A 20919-nucleotide genomic window follows, 5' to 3' on the forward strand; every position below is an offset into this window, starting at 1 on the left:
AAATCATGTTGAGATAATCAGAAGAGAAGAAGAAGTCTGATGGAATTATTTAGATATCTAAGATGTGATTATTTTGTCACACATTCTTAAATTGTAGACTTTCAAATCCACTGACCCTAAGGAGATGGGGGTAGTTTGAAAAGTTGTCTTTTCTCCTTTAACTCTAGAACTTATAGTCTGTGGTTAGCTCAGAAGCTGTGATTTGACTTAATCTTACTAACAATGAGCTGTAGCTTCCTTTGTTTGCCTGGTTATTAGATACTGGAGACTAAAGAAGTCTCAGTCTTTTTCTTTCCTCAAAAACTACCTACCTGTCCAGATCTGGCAGCTTACTAGGCACCCAGAATGGGAAATGATCTATCATAAAAGTGCCTGTGTAACAGCTGCCTTCCAGGTCTGCTCAGACACTCTTGCACCTAGGAAGGCTGCTGGACAGCTCCGCTTCCCCTGGGCTGGGTCACTGCCTGCCTCAATAGTTATCCCATAGCCCTTGTCCTTTTATAGCCATAGCCTACATTACAGTGACTGACTCCTTGGCCTTCTCCCCAGTGCATCTGTATATTTCACACAGAGAGGGCTGGACTTGTGTGGCCCATAGTGGGGGATCCCCACATCACCATTACCTCCATAATACCTTTGCCCTTCCTCTAGGTTACCAGTCACATGGGAAATATCCAGAGGCTCTGAGGGCAAAAGAGTGGAAGTCAGGGACCCATGGTTTCAGAGCTCCAGGAGCTTCCATTGCATCCTGTGACTGGATCCCTGAGGTGCACAGTGGGGGGCCTGCCTGGTCACCTGCAGCCACTATGCTCTGTTCATGCAGGGCTGGGAGGGAGGTGGGAGCAGGACAGGGAGCTACCACACGCTCAGCACTGTAGACACACTCATCCTTCTCACTCCCCACACCCACCCGTGTGTGGTCCTGCCTCCCTCCCATCCAACTACCTCCTATCCCAACTTATAGGAGCTAAAGGATAACATCTTTGGGAAGTCTAGGGCCCAGGTGACTGAAGTCCGTCCACACAGCCCTATGTACAGCACTCTCGGCTATCTCCAGCCCTATTCTAGACCTACTAGACTTCCAACCGCCTTCTTACTGCTGCTTTAAGATTATGAATTCTATACACAGTTTAAGCCTATGTTTTGTTGTTTTGTTTTTTAAACAAAACTACAACATTTTCTGCTTGTTGGGGAAGAAAAACTTAACGGGATCCTTCTTCCAACACATACTGTCTCAGTACTTCATAGCCACCATCACTGGAAAATGAGGGGACAGAACCAAATGGAAGAGAAGAGGCAGGAAAGGCACTGGTTGCCAGATCTGTGAATGCCTTGTATCCTACAAGGGGGAATTACCTACACACCTTCTTCCTGGATGCTGTTGGTAAAGACCATGGTAGCTAATAGCTGACATCTGTTGTAAGGAAAAGGAAACCCCAGAGAGAGTTTTGTATGCATGGAAGGACCTGTAGAAACACCAGCAGATCCTGACCTATCCCTGGCCCCAAGGGATCCACACACATTCTCTGTGAAAAATAGGGATGGATTTTGCTTCTTTCTTTTAGGAGGGGTTTAATGAACTAGAGTTTAAAATTAATGCATGAGTGACTAGCTCTTTAGAGACAGGATCACTGCTAGTAAAACTTGCCCTTTCAGTAGACCAAAGGCCCAGTGTGCCATGGGCCAAGTCAGTAGCTCATGTGCCTGTTATCATGGAGAGCTCCCTGTGGGATCTGATTCTCCAACTGTGGGATTTGAGATGATCATATTGAAGGTTTCCCCTCCTCACTAACATTCTGAATCCTAAAATAGCAGAGAGGCATTGGTGACTTACATTTATAATCCTAGCTACTCAGGAAGCTGGGGATCACAGTTCAAAGCCAGCCTGGGTAGGAAAGACCATGAGATACGTATCTCCAATTAGTCACCAAAAAAGCTGAAAATGGAGCTGTGCCACAAGTGGTAGTGCTAGCCTTGAGTCATAAAGGTCAGGAACCACCTAGATGCTTAGTTCAAGTCCAGGACCAGCACAGAAAAGAAAAAAAAAAAGCAAGTGAAAGGTTTAGTATCTTCTGTCCTCTGAAGTTTCTGCAATCCATGGAAAACTAGGCAACGACAAAGTGCTCTCTTCTAACAAGATTTCTGGAATAATGGACTCTTTAACAAGACTAATGTAATGAGCAAAGTGTTCATGAATCTGAAATAATGTATTAAATTTCATATGGGCTTTTAAAATTAAAAGGGAGTTGAACTAAACGTACAGTGGACATTATGAACTGAAGAACCTTTGAGAAATCACTCCATTAAGTTTGGTAAATACTTGTTGAATCTCTGCTCTGTGCCAGGCACAGTGCTTGGCACCAGGGGTAACAGGATGAAGAAGACAGGCTCTATCCTTTGAATAAAGCAAGATACAGTGTAGATAGACTACACATTATCAAATATGTCATTTCAGCTGGGCACCAGTGGCTCATGCCTGTAAAATAAGCTACTCAGGAGGTTGAGATTTGAGGATCAAGGTTCAAAGCCAGACTGAGCAGGAAAGTCCATAAGACTCTTATCTCTAGTTAACCATCAAAAAGCCAGAAGTGGAGTTGTGGCTCAAATGGTAGAGCACTAACCTTAAGCAATAAAAGCTCAAGGACAACACCCAGACCCTCAGTTCAAGCCCCAGGTTTGGCATGGAAAAAGTCATTTCAAACTAGTAAGGGCAGAGACAGAAGTGTTTCCAGGATGCTCAATCCAGCTTAAGCAAAGTTCTGAAGTGGTTTCTTATGGGAAGTAATAGCTGATCTAACTTTAAAAGAAGTACTTTGGACCTGAATCCAAAAGTCTTAAATCTCAGCATAGATTCTACTTGTAAATTTGAGGTTAGGTTAGGTTATTGTTGAGGCTTTCCTCCCATGCAACCTGCTTACACATTTCTACACACACGCACACACACACACACACACACACACACACACACATACACACACACACGCATACACACATGCACACATGCACACACACACATATGAGAGAGGGAGAGAGGACAATTGGTCAACAACCTCTGAGTGTAATGAGAACAGCAGAAGAGGCTTAAACCTTAAATTCCTCTTATTTAGTTTCTTTCCAGTTATTTAAGTCAATTTCAAATATCTTGGAATATATTCCCCTGACAGGAAAGCTAACTTGAGGTCATGTGTTAGGCCTTACTCCCAGACCATCTGGTCACCAAAGGGCTCAGGAACTCCCTCAGTGTTCTCAAATGGAGCAGGTAAAAATGCAAAGAAGAAGAAAAAGGCCAACTCAATTCTAAGCCCTGCAAGAGAACATCAGATGTTCATTGAACATCATCCATGTCCTGAGCCCTTAGTAGGCTCCCCATGAAGTGGCTTAAGTTTATGGAATTTCTGGCTGAAACTAGACTGACTTTGTAGAAACATAGCAAAAATAATAGTTAGGAAGACATTATTGATGGACATAAACTCCTCCAGCCCTGCGATGCCAATATCTCTTTTGTCAATGATAAACCAAATCAAATTTGAAGATGAACCAGATTTAAAGGACCTCTGCACTAAAGTTAATGAAACTGAAAGCCATGTTACTTACAATCAAAGCTTTCATTAAAATTGGATCATTACCAAGACATCTCGAGGGGAATTTGACTCCAGTGAATCTGAAGTTAGGAGATGCTAACAAGATTTCCTTTGGCTGGAGAGAAAACTTGAGGAATCATATCCCACCCTGATTATTCCACCATTACCACATAAGTTTATAGTGAGAGGAATGGTAGAGCACTTTAATGATGACTTCAAAACCCGCAGGAAGGCATTGCATAAATTTTTGAACAGAACTGATGATCATCCAACTTTAACATTTAATGAAGACTCAAGGTTTTTCTTACTGCAGAAGCCTGAGATCTCTCCTCTCACAAGAAGTAGGGCCCAGATTGCTATGCAGGGTGGGGCAGACAGATAGTGAAGAACCAGCCAGAGGAGTTCATGGAAATGAATGACTCTATTGAAATATTTAGCCAGAAAGTTAATTTAATAGATAAAATATCTCTGAGAATTGACAAGAAAGAAAGGGAATATTTTGATAAAATGAAAGAATATGGCTCAATTCATATCCTACAATTGGCATCAGAAGAAGGTTGTTACTGGTTGATACTGTAAAGGGCATCAACAGTTGCATTGACAAATGCCATAAGGCCACTGAAAGATGGGTGTCTGACCTCTAAGAGGCCTTACTTCCCATTGTGCATGAGCAAGTGTTATATAGTGAAATGTTAATGGGTGTTATGAAGAGACCAAATACAAGCAGAATTGGACTCCAAAGTTGAAGCTTTGCCTAATAAAAAAGGGAGATGCTAATCTGCTCACTGAAGAGATTGGAAGTCTTGAAAATAAAGTGGAATGTGAAATGATGCGTGGGAAAGATAGCAGTAAAACATGCAAAACAATATCAAGTCTACATTTACAGATGTGACCAAAGAGCCTACCTACTACTATGAACAGCGCCTTGCTACCTGGGAGTCATTCCGTACACCACATACAGAGCTCCCCTTGGAAGTTAAACTGTAATCCCACTGAGCACTTCTGTTTGATCTTTGAGAAGACAGAATCTATCAACCAGTTATTCTTTCTCGATTGGTTGGGCCCTTCTCTTCATAATAAAGTCAATGAAAAATGTTTCATCAATCTGGAAAAATCAATGGTTTGAAAACTCAAATATTTCAGGTCATTGACATGAATTTGTAGGTATAAATATATCTATATAGACATAGGAGTCTATGATATGATACATAGTCTATATATATATATATATATATATATATATATATATATATATATATAATGACATACAAAGATTCGACTTAATTTTTTTTTTGGCCTGTCCTGAGGCTTGAACATAGGGCCAGGGTGCTGTTCCTGAGCCTCTTTGTGCTCAAAGCTAGTGCTCTACCACTTGAGCCACAGTGCCACTTCCGGATTTTTCTGAGCAGTTTATTGGTGATAAGAGCCTCATGAAAATTCCTGAGCAGGCTGGCTTCAAACTGTGGTCCTCAGATCTCAGCCTCCTGAGTAGCTCAGATTATAGGTGTGAACCACTGGTGCCTGGTTTCAGCTTAATTTTAATTATGTTCTTAAATTTAAGTGCCAATGATTGCATATAGAGATTTTTTTCCTTAAATACTTGACTGTGAAAGATGACATCTTAAATATAATGTAACGACTCAGTTTTCATGAAAGTTTTAATAAGGTAAAAAAAAAATGTAGAGGGCCTAGTAGATATAGAATTAGGGAGGGCTGATATCTTATTGTGCCCTGCATGTAGACTTGACAAAAAACAAAAACAAAACAATGGTACGATGCCAGGACCATTAGGTGGATTTTTAGCTGGTTGAATGACTGTCTTGAAAGAGGCTGATTTGTATGTTTGTCATTATGATAGTTTTGTTGGATCATGACCTAGAGAACAGCAACTTTTTAGGACCAGAAGTAGAGAAACAAGTACAAGAAAAAAAGAAAAAAGAAATTAGGAGGGAGAAATAGGAAGGAGTGAGGGCTCTGGCCTTCACCTGATCCTGGTTAGCATTTATATAAATCTGGAAGGTGGTATGGAGAGCATGGTCATCAGAATCACAGACGATGCTAATCAGGGAGAGACTAGGGATGCAACAAGTCCTTGCCAAGGATAAGATAATGAGCTAAATATAACAAGATGAAATGTAACTGGGATGAATACAAGCTTCTACCCAGGGGTCCAAAAAATCAATTGTGCAAGTTAAGACGAGAGAAGCATGAATTAGCTGCAGCGCTTACAAAACAGATAAAAATCCCAAAAGACTAAGCATTTGAATTGACTATAAACTCAATGGCAATGAGGCCAAATAACCTAATGGGATCTTAGGCTAGCGCAAGGGAGTTGATAGTCCTTCTTCACTCTGAACTACTCAAACTAAATCTGAAAAACTGTATCCAACTCTGAACTTCATGCTTTAAGAATGTTTTCAGATGAATGGCCAAGATGGTGGAAGCCTAAGAGTTCTGTAAGGGCATGTGTTCTGAATTCAAATCCCTTCAAAAAGCTGATTATAGTTGGGATGGGAAGAAACCTAAGCCTGATATAAAGAAGAGCTTTCAAACAAATTCAAAAATTCAAACAGGCTGAAAGTTGATGGCTCATGCTATAATTCTAGCTACGCAGGAGGCTGAGATCTGACTGAGGATTGTGTTTGAAGCCAGCCCAGGAAGAAAGTTCGTGAGATTCTTGGCTCCAATTAGCTCCAATTAACCACCCCCAAAAAATCAGAAGTGGAGCTGTCACTCAAGTGGTAGAGTGCTGGCTTTGAATGAAAAAGCTCAGGGACAGTGCACAGTTGAAGCCCCAGGGCCAACATACATGCACATGTGAGCGTGCACGTGCAAACACACACACACACACATACACACACACACACACACACACACACCACAGATCACGTTCATCTTCTGTATGTAGGATTACCACAGTAAAATGAGTTTGAAGGGATTCTTTCTGTACAGGCTTTATTTTATATATTCTTTTTTTGTGTGAAAATACTGTACAGAGGGGTTACAATTACATGGGCAAGATAATGAGCACATTTCTTATCAAGCATTGTAGCCTCCGCCCATCCCTCCCCATCCTCCCCCTGCCTCCACCCACCCAACCCTCCTCTCCTGCCCCACCAAAGTTGTAAAGTCCGTTTCGACATATGGACTTGTACATCTCACTGTTGCAATGGATGCACCTGTATCCCTATTTAAATGATTTGTTTTTTCCCTTCCCCTCCACAAATCATACCAACATCAAATACAATGAAAGCAGGGGTAATAGCGTGGGGGAGGGACATACAAAGCAACAAAGAAATAATCTTAGAACTATGTTAGAAACAATTGCATGAAAGAAAAAACATTTGAATACATATCTTATATATTCTTGAAGCCACCTATCAGTGCCCACACTAGGCCAGGAGAGCGTATCTGTGCAATCACAACCTGAGACATGTCCAATCCTGGATATGTGAAAAGTAAGAGCAATAGGAGAGAGAAAAGGAGTTACTAACACTGCCTGGAGGATGGCTTCTGAGCCAGACAAAGCAGAAGAAGGAGTGGCACTATGGTCTCTGCTGGGGAAAATCCTGGGGTGGGGTAGGGTGGGGTGGTGAGCAGTCTAGGGAAAGAAGACATCAGTAGGCTGGGATTGGATTCACAAGCACTTTGGTTGTTAGGATAGTGATCTGCTCTCTCTCCAGGAGGAAAAGGGAGGGAAATGACAGAGACTAAAAGAAAACAAGATTTAGGACAATGATTCTGAAAACACAGAACATGGACTGGACTCAGGAGAAATTAGTGACAGGAAGACCGGTTAGTTATTTCCAGCTCTAAGAGCCTTGATTTCATGGAGTGATAATAAATGAGAACATTTTTCAAATTTAAAAAAATGCTTTAAAAGTGACTAATAATAAGAGGGCAGTTCTACATTTATGCAGAAAAGCTGTCCTTCCATGCAAATAAGTCAAGGAGGTCTGGCTGGATGGGTCTGTGTGTTCTCAGGTCACAAAGCCCTGTTCTAGGACAAGGTCAGGAGGCTTTCTAAGAAGAACAGCACCACAGAGCTTCTGAACACAGTCCATCAGCACTGGATAAACAAGTCCCGCTGGAACTGAATGTAAACGTAAACAGAAATAAAGAATTGTTAAGAGGTTCCTATCCACAGCTTTGAAGCTTTCAAAAACAGTAACCCCTGAGAAATAGAAAAGGTGCCCCTGTCATCAGTAGCCAGGCTGGCATTTATAGCTAGGCCTTGATGTTCTCCTGCAGAACATAAACACTTTCACAGAGCACTCCTATCAGACAGGACCACTCTGGGAACATGATGGCTCAAACAAAACAAGACTTTTCTATCATCATGTCTGCACTTAAACTAAGAGAACTGACCAACTGCATCTCCTACCTGCCTAATACATTACTGCTGTTTTCCTTGCCAATTATAGCTTTCATTTTATTTCATTCTTTTCTTCTAGATAGGATTTATCAAGATTTCCAATCAGATTTATCCCACTTCCTGACAACATCCAGTGCAAAGCAACTCCATTTCCATGACTTCCCTCAATCTTCTAAGCACTTCTTTATTTCTTTCCTTCCTTCCTTCCTTTCTTTGTCTTTCTTCCTTCCTTCCTTCTGTTCTTTCTCTCTTTCTTTCTTTCTTCCTTTCTTTCTCTTTCTTTCTTCCTTTCCTTTCTCTCTTTGTTTCTTTCTTTCCTTCTTTGTTTCTTTCTTCCTACCTTCCTTCCTTCCTTCCTCTTTCTTTGTTTCCTTCCTTCTTTCCTCATTCTCTCTCTCTCTATTTTTTTTCTTTTACTTTCTTCTTTTCTGGTGTCAGTCCTGGGGCTTGAACTCACCCCAAACTTTTTTTTTTTTTGGTCCGGTCGTGGAGTCTGAACTCTGGGCCTGGGCGCTGTCCCTCAGCTCTTCAGCTCAAAGCTAGCGCTCTACCACTTGAGCCACAGTGCCACTTCCAGCTTTTTTCTTTTTGCTTATGTGGAATCTTTTTGCTTATGAGGAATCGAACCCAGGGCCTCAGGCATGCAAGGCAAGTGCTCTACCACTGAGCCACCTTCCCAGCCCCACCCTGAACTTTTTAGATTAAGGCTAGTGCTCTACTACTTGAGCCACAGCTCTACTTCTGGCTTTTTGGTCATTATTTGGAGATGAGACTCTCATGCACTTTCCTGCCTGGGCTGGCTTTGAACCAGGATCTTCAAATTTTAGCCTAAGTATTTAGGATTATAGGCATGAGTCACTGGTACATGGCTTTAACATCCCTTTCTAGCCCTCTTCTTGGGATGCCCCAGGACTCACCATAGTAGGCATTCTCTTTATTGCAATATATCAGCAAAACTGTTTGTTCCTGGTAGCCTTTGATTGGAGCTACTTGACACAGCATTTCATGATATTTTTATCGCTAGCTTGCTTCTCTGCGATTCAATATCCCAAGGTTTTCCGATTAAATGGTATATACTACTAGGAATGGTAAGCTAGTCCAAACACCAAGTCTCTTTGTTTACCTCATGTATTGTTCTTTTGTTTGTTTTACTTCATTTAGTTTTAAATTATCTTTAAGTAGTTATGCACAAGAGTTTCAATTGAACATGTCCATTTGTGAGTACATGATACATTTTAAGAACTAGCAGCTTCTGCGAGAATTTTTTATGTCTCCCTTGAAATGATCCATCCTTTTGGATCCTACTGCACAAGGCACTGACCTAACTCTTTAGCAACTATTATAGTATGGTTAGTACTTTTGAGTATTTTCCATGGACTATGAGCTCATTAATGGCAAAGACTCTTATTCATCTTTGTGTATCCTCTGCCATGTCTAATGAGGTAGAATACAGAAAGATCATTCAATGAATAAACAATCAAATGAAGGGAATAGATATTATATTTGGAAGAGATAGAAGTAATCAGTTAGCCCAGGGCTCTCCCTAGGAGACCCAACAAGTGGTAGACAAGAAGGATCCTATAGTCACCTGGCAGTAAGTGCACCATTGATGCCAGTCGACTGACTGCTAAAACTTACAAACTTTAAAGAAGAGCTAAACATATTCTCCAAATTTAAATGTGTTAAAATACTGCGTGAGCCTAATGAAATATGTCTATGTGCTAGATTTGATTCCTAGGCTGCTAATTTGTGACTTCTCATCTTGGCGACTTAATTTTATGTACAAAGACACCAAAGTCCAGTGAGATTTCACAGGGAAAAAATATTCTCAAACCCAGGCCTTAAGAACCATCTATATTGATATACTGACCATGTTTGAGGTTAAAACACTCAGATTGTACATTTCTACTCAATCTAAAATATAGGTGGTAAGCAAGTGAAAACATGAATGAAAATCTAGAGGTTCTATCAAAACTCTGCTTATGATTCCATATGCCAGGTTTTCTGTTAGCTACTCCCAAGAATTTCTTCTGGTACCCAGTCCTTGATCTATGTGTCCTTCTCATAATTTTAATTTAAACTTTATTTCCAGCATTGACTACCTATAACTATAAAATGTCCTTAAAAATCTATTTCTTAGATGGAGCTAGAAGAAATGATTTTGAGTGAGGTAAGCCAAGAGCAGAGACAAACCGCACATGGTCTCCCTAGTAAGTAGATGTTAAATCCAAAACCTAAGGTGATACGACAAAGTTAACAAGGCTTAAGAAACAAAGGACTTCCACTCATCTGGTGGAATCACTACTAAATAACCCCAGGCTTCTGATCACATATATGGTATATATGTGCACATCAGAGAGAAACCAGGAGGAGGACACAGAACTAGAGGGAATCAGAGAAAAACATACAACAGTGGGACCCATCAGCTGCACTGGACATTGATCAAAATGAACTAAGCAACTCAATGGCAGCGATGGGAGGGAGGGAACAAGTGGGAAAGTGGGAACAGCTGACGCTATGCGAAACAAAAGAAATGTACATATCACCCGATGTCGAAGAAATAACTGTATTGTCAAAGCTCATAGAACTCATAAATCTTATAGACCACAATAGGCAATTTGCCCCACGAAAGTCAGAATGTGTTTGTGACTTTAACTAAGCATCACTATCCCGCAATACTGTGAAATTTGGGAAATTATATAATCACTTAATCACAATAAAGAATTTGAGGGAAAAAAAATCTATTTCTTGCAAGGCACTGGTGTCTCAGGCCTGTAATCAATCCTACCTACTCAGGAGGCTGAGATCTGAGAATAGCGGTTCAGCCACTATTCTCTGGCTGGTTCAGCCAGCCCAGAGGAGGAAAGTCTGTTGAGATTCTAATCTCCAATTTATCACAGAAAAACCTAGAAGTGGTGCTGTGGCCCAAGTAGTAGAGTGCTAGCTTGAGAGCAACAACAACAAAAAAGCCCAGAGACAGCACTCTGGCCCATAGTTCAAGCCACACAACTGGGGGAAAAAATCTATTTCTTTAAAGACTTTTCCAATTTTATCTTACAGCCCTTCTATTAAATCCTTTAATCCTGCTATTACAAATCTTTGGCATCCACGAACATATATGATCTAAGGATACTATTACTCAGGGAAAATCATGCAACCAAGCATACTCAGGATGCAGAGTGCAGTGCCCTAAAATTATTCAGATTTACTGATACCATATTACAGTAGTCTTGAGCAGCCCTAACTTGAACCTGCATGAAGTAGGCTACAAACTCCTATTTTACACATTAATACTACTTACCAAAAACTAGATCTTATTTTATGTCCTTTATCTCAAATACAGTTAATGCTTGAATCACTTTTCCTATAATGCCACCCAACTTGTACTAAATACATGCTGTCTTTCAACCAACCTGAAATTTTTACTTTACAACTTAAATGAAATACTTTCACTTTAATCTTGTGTTGGGGACACCATTTGCTTTTTTTGGAAGGTATGCTGTATTTTCACCAAATTAAAAACAGGAAAACACTCAGCAGATCACGCAATGATTTAAACAAAATCTACAATAACAAGAGACTGACTGTGAGTTTCTCTGCATCAACTCAGTTCTCTAATGCATGGGTGGGAATTTAAATTTTTTGTTTTTGAAATTCTTTTGATTTTTTTTAACTGTGCTTGGTAAAAACAGCATGCAATAAATCTGCAAATAAGGCAGCTTACGGGTCTGGTTTAAGTTCCTACCGTTTTTCTCGCTCTCTGAATATTCTGTCTTTAATGTCCTCCTGGTTTTGTTAGATGGCTTCAACATTGCTTCATGTCTTTTAATAATCATAGCTTGTTGCTTTGAAGTTGCCTAGGTTATAGTCTGTTCTGTCTGAGTTCCTTTTTATTCATTGTGTTGGTTTCAATCTCTGTGTTTTCCATTAGAAGCTTTCTACAAATATCTGAGAAACTGCTTATCAACTCATATTTAAAAGTAAAGCACTAAAATAAATAACAAATAAGTGAATCTGCAAAGGGCTATAATTCTGAGTTCTGTGTGTGAGGTGGAGTTCTTTGATGACTGGGCTTCCCTGTACAGGATCCATCTATTGTTCTTAGGGGACAGCCAAGGTCAGTGGCTGTGGCAAACTTCATGAGAGAAGAATCCTCCAAATGCCTTGCTGCAAGGTAAAAAAATGTCAGATCATGGTGTTCTGAGAACAAAGCCGGAAAATTCACCTTTCAATATGTAGGTTTTCAAATCATTCCTTTTGTTTCTGACATTTTCCCTTGTCCCTACCCCAACAGCTCTCCCCAGATCCTCTTTTGTTCAGTATGTTTGAAGGGGAAAAAAATTCTCAAATTTACTTCTAGTGAGTAAGGGCTTGGGGTAATTGGCTTTTCTCTAGACTCTCCGAAGCCCCCTGTTTGCTGTTCTCTCCCTACATATCTCCATTAGAGGCTCTCCTGGCTGCTGGGGCATGAATTTCCTTGATGCTCCTTGTGATCTTCTATGATCCAAGAAGGATCAACTCTCAAGTGTTTTTTGGAGTTCTGTTAAATCAGATGTTCTTTGTATTTATGCATTTAACTTCCAAAAGTGTGCTGCTTTTCTTCCATACCATTGCCTTCTTTCTTGTTCTCCACCTGCTTTGATAGGTGTTTTCTTTATTCCTTTACTACTACTTCATTAGTGCTTTAAAAAATGGAGAGCTGAGACAAACGATTTTGAACCCACCATTGAAATTCCCTTGGAAAATGGAGATTTGAGCCAAGCACAGCTACATGGGAGGCAAAGTAGGATGATCATGGTCCAAGGTTGACCCTACCTCAAAAACAAACTAAAACTAAAAAGGCTGGGAGAGATGTGTGGCTCAAGTGGTAGAATGCTTGCCCAGTAAGTGTGAGGCCCTGAGTTCAATGGCCAGTATCACCACCCAAAAAGAAAAACACAAGAAGGAATAAAGGAAGAAAAGAAACTTCTATTTGATTTTTTTCATGCATATTAGTCTAAGCTCCATCTTGACTAGACAGGTACATAGACAGTGAGAGGTCCAACTATTCCACACCATCTTCCCTCTAAGCAGTCTTAGTGATATGTCTACATACACATATACATGCCCTTTGGTTCCTCTTGTTTAACATTATTTATATGAAGATATATTAGCTATACCTGTCATGTTACTTCTATAATCACAAATAAGTAATGTTCTAATACTTCTCATTATGTCTCCTTGATTTTATGAAAAGGCTCTTGTGTCAGCAATTTGAGTATTTTTAAACTGATCTAATATCTTTTTAATTCTGCATCTAGTCACAGCTGAGTTGCACTTTATATGTGCAATTAAATTTTCGTTAGTGTAATGCTACTTTGTAGTGAATTATAAGGGACTCCTATAACGTTTCTTATGAAGTCAATGTCTATATCCTCAATACTGATGGGGGTGGGTAATCAGTAATCATCTAGTTCTGATAATTACTGCAGTAACAGTGCAATAGTAGAATGGTGGAAATACAGGGACACGGTCATGGTCAAGGTGACAGTAATAGGGCAGCCGCAATTAGGAGGTATTTTTGGTTTTGTTTTGATTTTGTGGTGATTGAACTTAGGGCCTCATGTCTGATAGGCTGGCACTGTGCAATTTGATCCATGCCCCCATTTCAAGAAGCTTTTAAAACTAATTATTTGTGTCTACTCTAAGACATTAACAGCAAATGTAACCTTGCTTGAATCCAGGACTTTGTGAGCCAGTGGTAATATAAGAGTTTGTACAAAGAACTTGTAGTCAAATCATTAATAGATTTAAAAAGCAATCCAAAGAGTTTGCATATTAATCTTTATTGTTTACATGTATAATGTAGGAATGGAGCTTGAAGAAAGCACGGCATTGGGAAGATGTATTTGCGTTCCCCAAAGAGAATAAGCTTGTTGGATGAAAATCCAAATTAGAGACAAATAGCAGGGTGTTGTATCATTTCAAGCATGACTCAAGTAGAAGTCCAAAAAAAAAATCCAAGTGAGAAATATAGATGACCAGGATGGAATGATTAGTGTTAGGACAGGAAGGGGAAAAGAGGTGCGATAAAATGCAGTATGTAAGACTACATAAGAATTGACTAAAATTTAAAACTTAAAATTATATCCTATTAGATTAAACCAGGTTAGTAAAATTTTGTCTTCTCCTCATTCTTATTCATTTTTCTGATATGAATACTTATATACTTGTATTGGGTATTTAACTGACTAAAAATTAGAAAGGGATATAAATGGCAACTGGCCAATAGTATCCATCCCAAAATGTTCAGAGGAAGGGACCAATCTAAGTGATCCTATGGTGGCTGTTACTTTGTCCTATAGTCTCTTAGCTGAGAGCAAGCCTGTGAATCACAGGACTTAGACTTTCCCTGGGGAACTAATCACTGTGCTTGACTATGGGCTGGGGCTTTGCTATGGAGGGTGACTGTCTCTTACAGACTCGTAAGCCACTGGAATTTAATCAAGTCTAATACTTAGAAAATGATTGTATTTCCAACCCTAAAACCTACAAATTGATCTTGAGCTGTGTAGGATGATAACAACAAATATTTACTTGGGGAAAAGGAAACAGGAGAACTAATGTTTTTGATCTAAGGAATTTGAGTGGTAGTTCTTTTTATTATTTTAATATTAATCTCATAAATATTTTTGTCATGGAGGTTTAGGTCCATTGTGGAAGAGCTTTTGCAGTGAGAATTACTATATTCATAGTCTGCACAACCCAAAACTTACAGACATATTTAAATAAAAACATAATAAGCATCTGGCAACACTGACATCTTTATAGTTTCACAAAACTCTTCTGCTTAGTTTTACATGAATCGACACACAGAAAAAAAGTACAGAAATGAGTACCATGTCTTGGTTCTAAGCTTAAAGCAAATGCAGCACCTTTAATATTCTTTTGTGTTCCTTATTCACCCGAATGATTGGAAGTGGCCTTAATTTCAGTATGGAAGTAGTACTTCATGACTTCTCGATCAGGTTAAATAAATAAATCTATATTCCCCAAATTTAACATGGTGTATTGTTAAATGAGGAAGAGAATGAACTATTATCCTTCATATATGAAGATGATTTGACTCACGGTGATCACCGATCATGTGTGCAAGCTACAAAGAGATGTGAATGACCTCCTCCTGTTCATCTCTACTCAGAGGAGGTCTGGGCTAATTTTCCAGCCTGCTCCAGGATCGTTCTTTACATCTTAGTTTAATGGTAATGCCACAATACTACTACTACTGCCACTGATGATGGCATGATACTTAATGAGAAGCCTATAGCAAGACAGTGCCAATATTTTTGTTGGAGCTTTTCATCAAAATACTGTTAACTATACAAGGGTATTATTGTCCCTATCTCTTTAAAGCACTGAACACACCAAGTCATCTTGTTGGGTTTTTTTAACCCTTTCATGACTATTTAAACTGAAATTGAAATGCACCCATTTAATTCATCTTATGTATCAGTAAGATAGTATCTTCAAATTGTTCATCAAATTCTATCTTAAATAGCTGACTAGCCAGCTTTGCTTTGTTTCAGCTCCATCCATGAAAAACCAAATCAAAGACACACCTCCCATTTTCCTATCAGGATTCTGTTATAAGGATTTTTAATGGAGATTTTATTCCAGACCTTGCACAAACATAAATACTGCATTAAATGGAAGATGAATTTATTTTGACCTTTGCTGAAAATGCACTGTGAAACAAAGCACTTAAGCATTTATAGGCTGTTAGACACTCACATTCTCCACTTTCATGTAGATAAGGAAGCGCTTCCTGGCAAAAGTAATGTCACAAGTAGAGCAGTTTTACTGGGCACTTAACTGCAAAGCCAGATATCATGTTCTTCACTGAGAGTCTGTTTTGGTCCATCTTATGCACTCAAAATCTATAGAAATTAATAGACTATCTAAAATGTTACATTTGAAAAACATGGCGGGTGACTTTTTAAATGGATCTTGATGAAAATACAGAGTATAAGTAACAAAACACTTGGGGACATTATTTATTTGAAAGGATACCAAATGTTTGTGTGGTTGGTTTGTCTCCTCTTTGGACTCAGTTTCTCCATCTCTCTCCACATCTGTAAAGAAATTGGTGGTATTATTTAGTAATTTTCAGTTAAAAGTAGCTTTCAGTTCTGTTGGTTATTATTAGCGCTTAGCTGTCCACTCAAAACAGACCACCCTCCCTTTGTATGCATAAACAGAAATGAGTATTCTGTGCATTTTTTTTTTACCATGATCCTTTCCTTTAGTCATAAGCCTCTGACTGAAGAGCTATTTCCTTGATCCAGATTCTTGTGTCAGAGAGTTGAGATGTTAAACCACAGCAACCATGAAACTTTAAAACCCCTGATGCATGATGAATGGGTGCTGGGCAAAGCAGCTTAAAATCTATGCTTTTGCTTCTCTTTAAACACTTTAAATTGACAGCGCCATAGATCAAACATTTTTACTGAGAGGAGAAGCTTTGGCAATTTAACTTAAACAAGTGCACAGTTACCATCATCTCAAGACCTCACCCCTCCACAATTACCCCTTCCACCTGGTGAATTGGGTACATTTCTCATTGTGTGTGTGTGTGTGTGTGTGTGTGTGTGTGTGTTCCTGTGCAGTTATACTACCAGACAGCGGCTTGCAATCCAGGTGTATAACACTCATGCAACTTCCCCCCACCGATCCTCACCCTCACGGATCCTTGCCCTCCTGGGGTGATAGAGTGGGGGAGGGGACCTCTAGGTGCCATTGTGGAGCATGCGCCTTGTGTCCGCCTCCGCCCACCGCCACCACGGCTCCCACCTCCATTTCCTTCGGTCCTCTGGTCCTCTTCCTCCTCCTCCTCCTCGTCCTCCTCCTTTCCCCCACCCCCTCCTAGAGCTGCGAAGTTGGCGCGCTGCCCATTCAGGCGTTCAGCGTCAGCTCCTCAGGGATCAGCAGGCAAAGTCACAGTCTGCACAAACAGAGCTTTCAAATTCATAAAATTCATAGGATTTTTCACAAATGAATGAACACAATTTTCTACCAATTTCCTCATTATGCAAATATGCAAAATATCAAATTTAGGCCAATTAGGGTCCTCCACAGTCCCAAATTCACCCGTTTAAGCCATAATTGCAGAAACTATCAAATAATTACGGTCGCTAATTGGAAATATTTGTGACAGATACAACAAATTCTTGCACAAATTACATTTCATTCGAGGAACCACTGCGCGCCACTGAAATTTTATCGAAGTCTAATTTAACTTACATAATGAGTTGAATTGAGTACTTGTTATCAAATTTGAGCAATTCATAGCCCCGTAATGTGGAATGATCAAATAAATTAAAAGGGAATTTATTCAATATTTTGTTGTGATCCTTTTCTCGGAACCATTGCTATTTTGTAGGGAAATTCCTCCTCCCGCGGCCCGGGCCGGTGCCTGCAGTCCCTGAAGGCCCGGAGGAGTCCCGGGCTGGATGGAGGCAGCGGGCGGCCTGGAGCGGGAGTCGGAATCCCCGGCCCGGCCCGCCCGCCGCAGCCTCTGCGCCGGGAGCCGCCAGGCAGCCGCCGCCAGGGCACCCGGCTTAGCCCGTGCGCCCAGCCCGCGCGCGGTCCGTCGGAGGCCTGATCGGCCCCATTGCTTTGTTTTATTTAATTGGGTGGAGGGTCAGCGAATACTTCCGGGTGAGACGAGGGGGGATCTTATAAATGATGTGATTTCTGAAAGTGTTAACACGCGAGCGAGCGAGCAAGCGCGCGCCTTTGCACACGCGTGCACACTGGTGCACATATGCACATCACATACCGCACGCGCGCGCGCACACACACACACACATACTACACTCAGCTCACAAGCCCGTATTTAGGCACACAATCCCCTTACACGCCTACATGCATGCACCTGTGCGCGCACACAGGGCTGCCCTCGCGCCACGTGCAGCCCTGGTGGGTGCAAAATCCCCACCAGTTAAGGGAGATCAGAAGCTTGCCCCTCTCTCTCCCGAGCTGGCCTGACAGGGTTAACTGCTGGGTGAGGGTCCGAGTGGGTTTGCGAGCAGTGTCTCATAGTCACACACACACACACACACACACACACACACACACACACACACACACACACACACACACAAGCTCAGGGTAGGAGGAACCCACGCCCTCCATCCCTGGCCTTTGTGTCCTTCGGAAGGGGTCCAACCTGCTGGTAACTTAATGATCCTCTAACCAGGAGTCTAGGCACTCCCTGACACGCAAATACACGCACACCCTTTGCTCACGCCGCACCAGCAGAGATCACACTGTCCCGAAGGTCAGCCTTGTGGACAGGACATTCGTTTTCTCTTGCACAGTCTCTTCCTTTCTCTCTCTCTCTCTCTCTCTCTCTCTCTCTCTCTCTCTCTCTCTCTCTCTCTCTCTCTCTCTCTCTCTCTCTCTCTCTCTCTCTCTCTCTCTCCCTCTCCTCTCTCTCTGTCTCTCACACACGCACACGCGCGTGCGCGCCCCCCCACACACACACATACACACTAACACATTTTCCCCAACTGCCTTGTGGCTTCGTTGGCGGGTTATAAATGTCTCCTTCTCCCTGTGATTTGTTTAATCCGTGGAAATGGTGCTGGTCCTATGTAAACAAGCCAAGTGCGGAATGAAGGCAGTCACCCATGCGTGGCCAGCCTGCCTATTTGTCAGAAAACCTTCATAAATACTGAGCCGGGGCTGGGCAAGGATGTGATGTCTCCATTTTTGCCAGGAAAGGGCACAAGGAAGACAAAGCGAGGCAAGGCAGCGTGTAACCTTTAAGGGACAGATAGTCTGGGAGCTCAGAGGCCGAGGAAGCTCCCGGGCTAATTCAGCCAGGGATGACAGATGCTGTACTGTCTGCACTTCTGCAGGAGGGGGGAAAGGAGGTGCAAGACCCTGGCTGGCCTCTTTATACAGAGCACAAATACTTGGGCAGTTGTGTGGAGAAGAGAACCCCAGAGTCCTCTAGGCCCTCCAGAGCACTACCTCTCCCTCTTCCAAATATTTCATTTCCAACTTCACCTGGATTTGTTAAAAACAAATTCTGGGTGTCCTGAGCAGTTGGCAATGAGGTAGTGCTTCAGTGAGACCCAGAAGGTTTGTGTGACCAAGCTCCCAAACCCATGCTTTTCCCTTGCTTTCTTTATCTGCACCCCCTCTTCAAAAAAAAAAAAAAAAAAGAACAATGAACATGTAGCTAATTACACACTCCTAACAAAAGCAGTAATTACTGCCTGTAATTATCATGGTCCTTATTTAGAAAAAAATGTGAGAAAATGTTGAGTATTAAAACATGAAAGCAGCTATTAATCAAACCTTTACACCTTCTTTAACTCAGGCGTAATGGTGGGTATTATCATAAATCTACTCTGATAGTAACACAAGAATAATGAGTTCAGTAATGATAGCGATGATGATCATAATGATTTTAACCAACAAAGAATGGTGTAGATTTATTGCTAATAATGTGGTACAGGAACCTCTTTCATTAAAATTACCTATGTGTGTTCTCCTTGCTGGGGTAACTTGCAACTTGTGTGTGTGTGTGTGTGTGTGTGTGTGTGTGTGTGTGTGTGTGTGTGTGTGGTAAACAACAACTGTATATCTGAGTGTATATGTGTAGGGGGATAGGAATGTTGCCTCTTTCCCCTGTGGCTAATGATCAAAGTTGGTTGCTTACTACACATTAACTTCCCTCTAGAAAGCTTTTATCTAATTCCCCATCTAGCCTCAGAATCCTTAGAACAATCTAGATAGTTCAGAGATGTTTTGGTGTGTGTGTGTGTGTGTGTGTGTGTGCCTGTCTTGGGACTTGAACTCAGGAAATAGGCTCTGTTCCCTGAGCTCTTTTGCTCAAGGTTAGTGCTTTACCACTTTGAGCCATAGCACCACTTCCAATTTTCTGGTGGTTAACTGGAGATGAGTCTCATGGACTTCCCTGCCTGGGTTGGCTTTGTACTGTCATCCTTAGATCTCCTCTTCCTGAGTAGCTAGGATTGCAGGGAAGAGACACCAGTGCCTGTTTTTAGTTCAGGGCTTTGATAACTAGGTTGTGCCTACTTCAAAGAGAAGATTGGGGTGGCACCAAGAGGATGTGGGAAGCCCGAAGCCTAGAGGCAGCAGTTTTTCTGGGCCAGGTCTCTGTTCTTCCCACTCCTTGCCCAGCACCATTTCCACAGGATACTGTTGAAGTAGAGGATGATATTGGGCTGAAACTCTGCAGAGGGAACTATTTGGTTTGGGAGTCTGGTCCTTGGAAAGGAGAGGATGATGGCGATTTTACTCCTTGAGATTTGGACAGCTTCTTTAATAGCAATTTTTTATTGTAATTAAGTGATCACATAAATTTTACAAATTTCGCAGTATTGTGGGATAGTGATACTTAAAGTCACAAACACATTCTCACCTTCATGGGGAAAATTGAGACTTGGACAGTTTTAAGACTTGTCTTCCTTCCAAAGTGAAACAGAACCCTCTATGAGTCTTAGAGACCTCAGACCTGACCTTAGAGCCACTCAGAAAGTTGAATGCCTCTAAAAATATGAGTGATATTAAGCTCATTTCCATGACCTTCTTGTGTTTTTAAATGAAGTTAACTTATTATTTATCCTTTGCATATATTCTAGAAATCCTCAATGGAAACCCATGTTTTAATATAAACTATAGCACCAAATATGTGATGAAAAAGTAAAAAAGACCCTGCTTTTAGACATATTGCTCCACATCACTGATGAGAAAACCTCAAGATTTGTCCTTGAATCTTCAGTCCTAAGTAAATTTCCCAGAGCAAGTCATAAACATTCAAAGTTTATGCAGGTTTATAAAAATGAGGCTCTCTGCAGCTTGAACTCAGACCAGTGAGAAAAACTAAGCACTCTTTCTGAAGTACCTTCCCAGGAAGGAGTATCAATGGAACCACACACACAAACCTGT

At 41.1% G+C, this 20919-nt stretch overlaps 1 pseudogene; it reads left to right on the forward strand.

Moving 5' to 3' along the window:
• The first annotated feature begins 3459 nt into the window (after window positions 1–3459).
• LOC138832803 (sorting nexin-7-like) lies at window positions 3460–4568 on the forward strand (annotated as a pseudogene).
• Window positions 4569–20919: the final 16351 nt, after the last annotated feature.

Source organism: Dipodomys merriami, unplaced genomic scaffold (genome assembly GCF_024711535.1).
Source record: "Dipodomys merriami isolate MVZ:Mamm:240054 unplaced genomic scaffold, mDipMer1.0.p SCAF_20, whole genome shotgun sequence".
NCBI lineage: Eukaryota > Metazoa > Chordata > Mammalia > Rodentia > Heteromyidae > Dipodomys > Dipodomys merriami.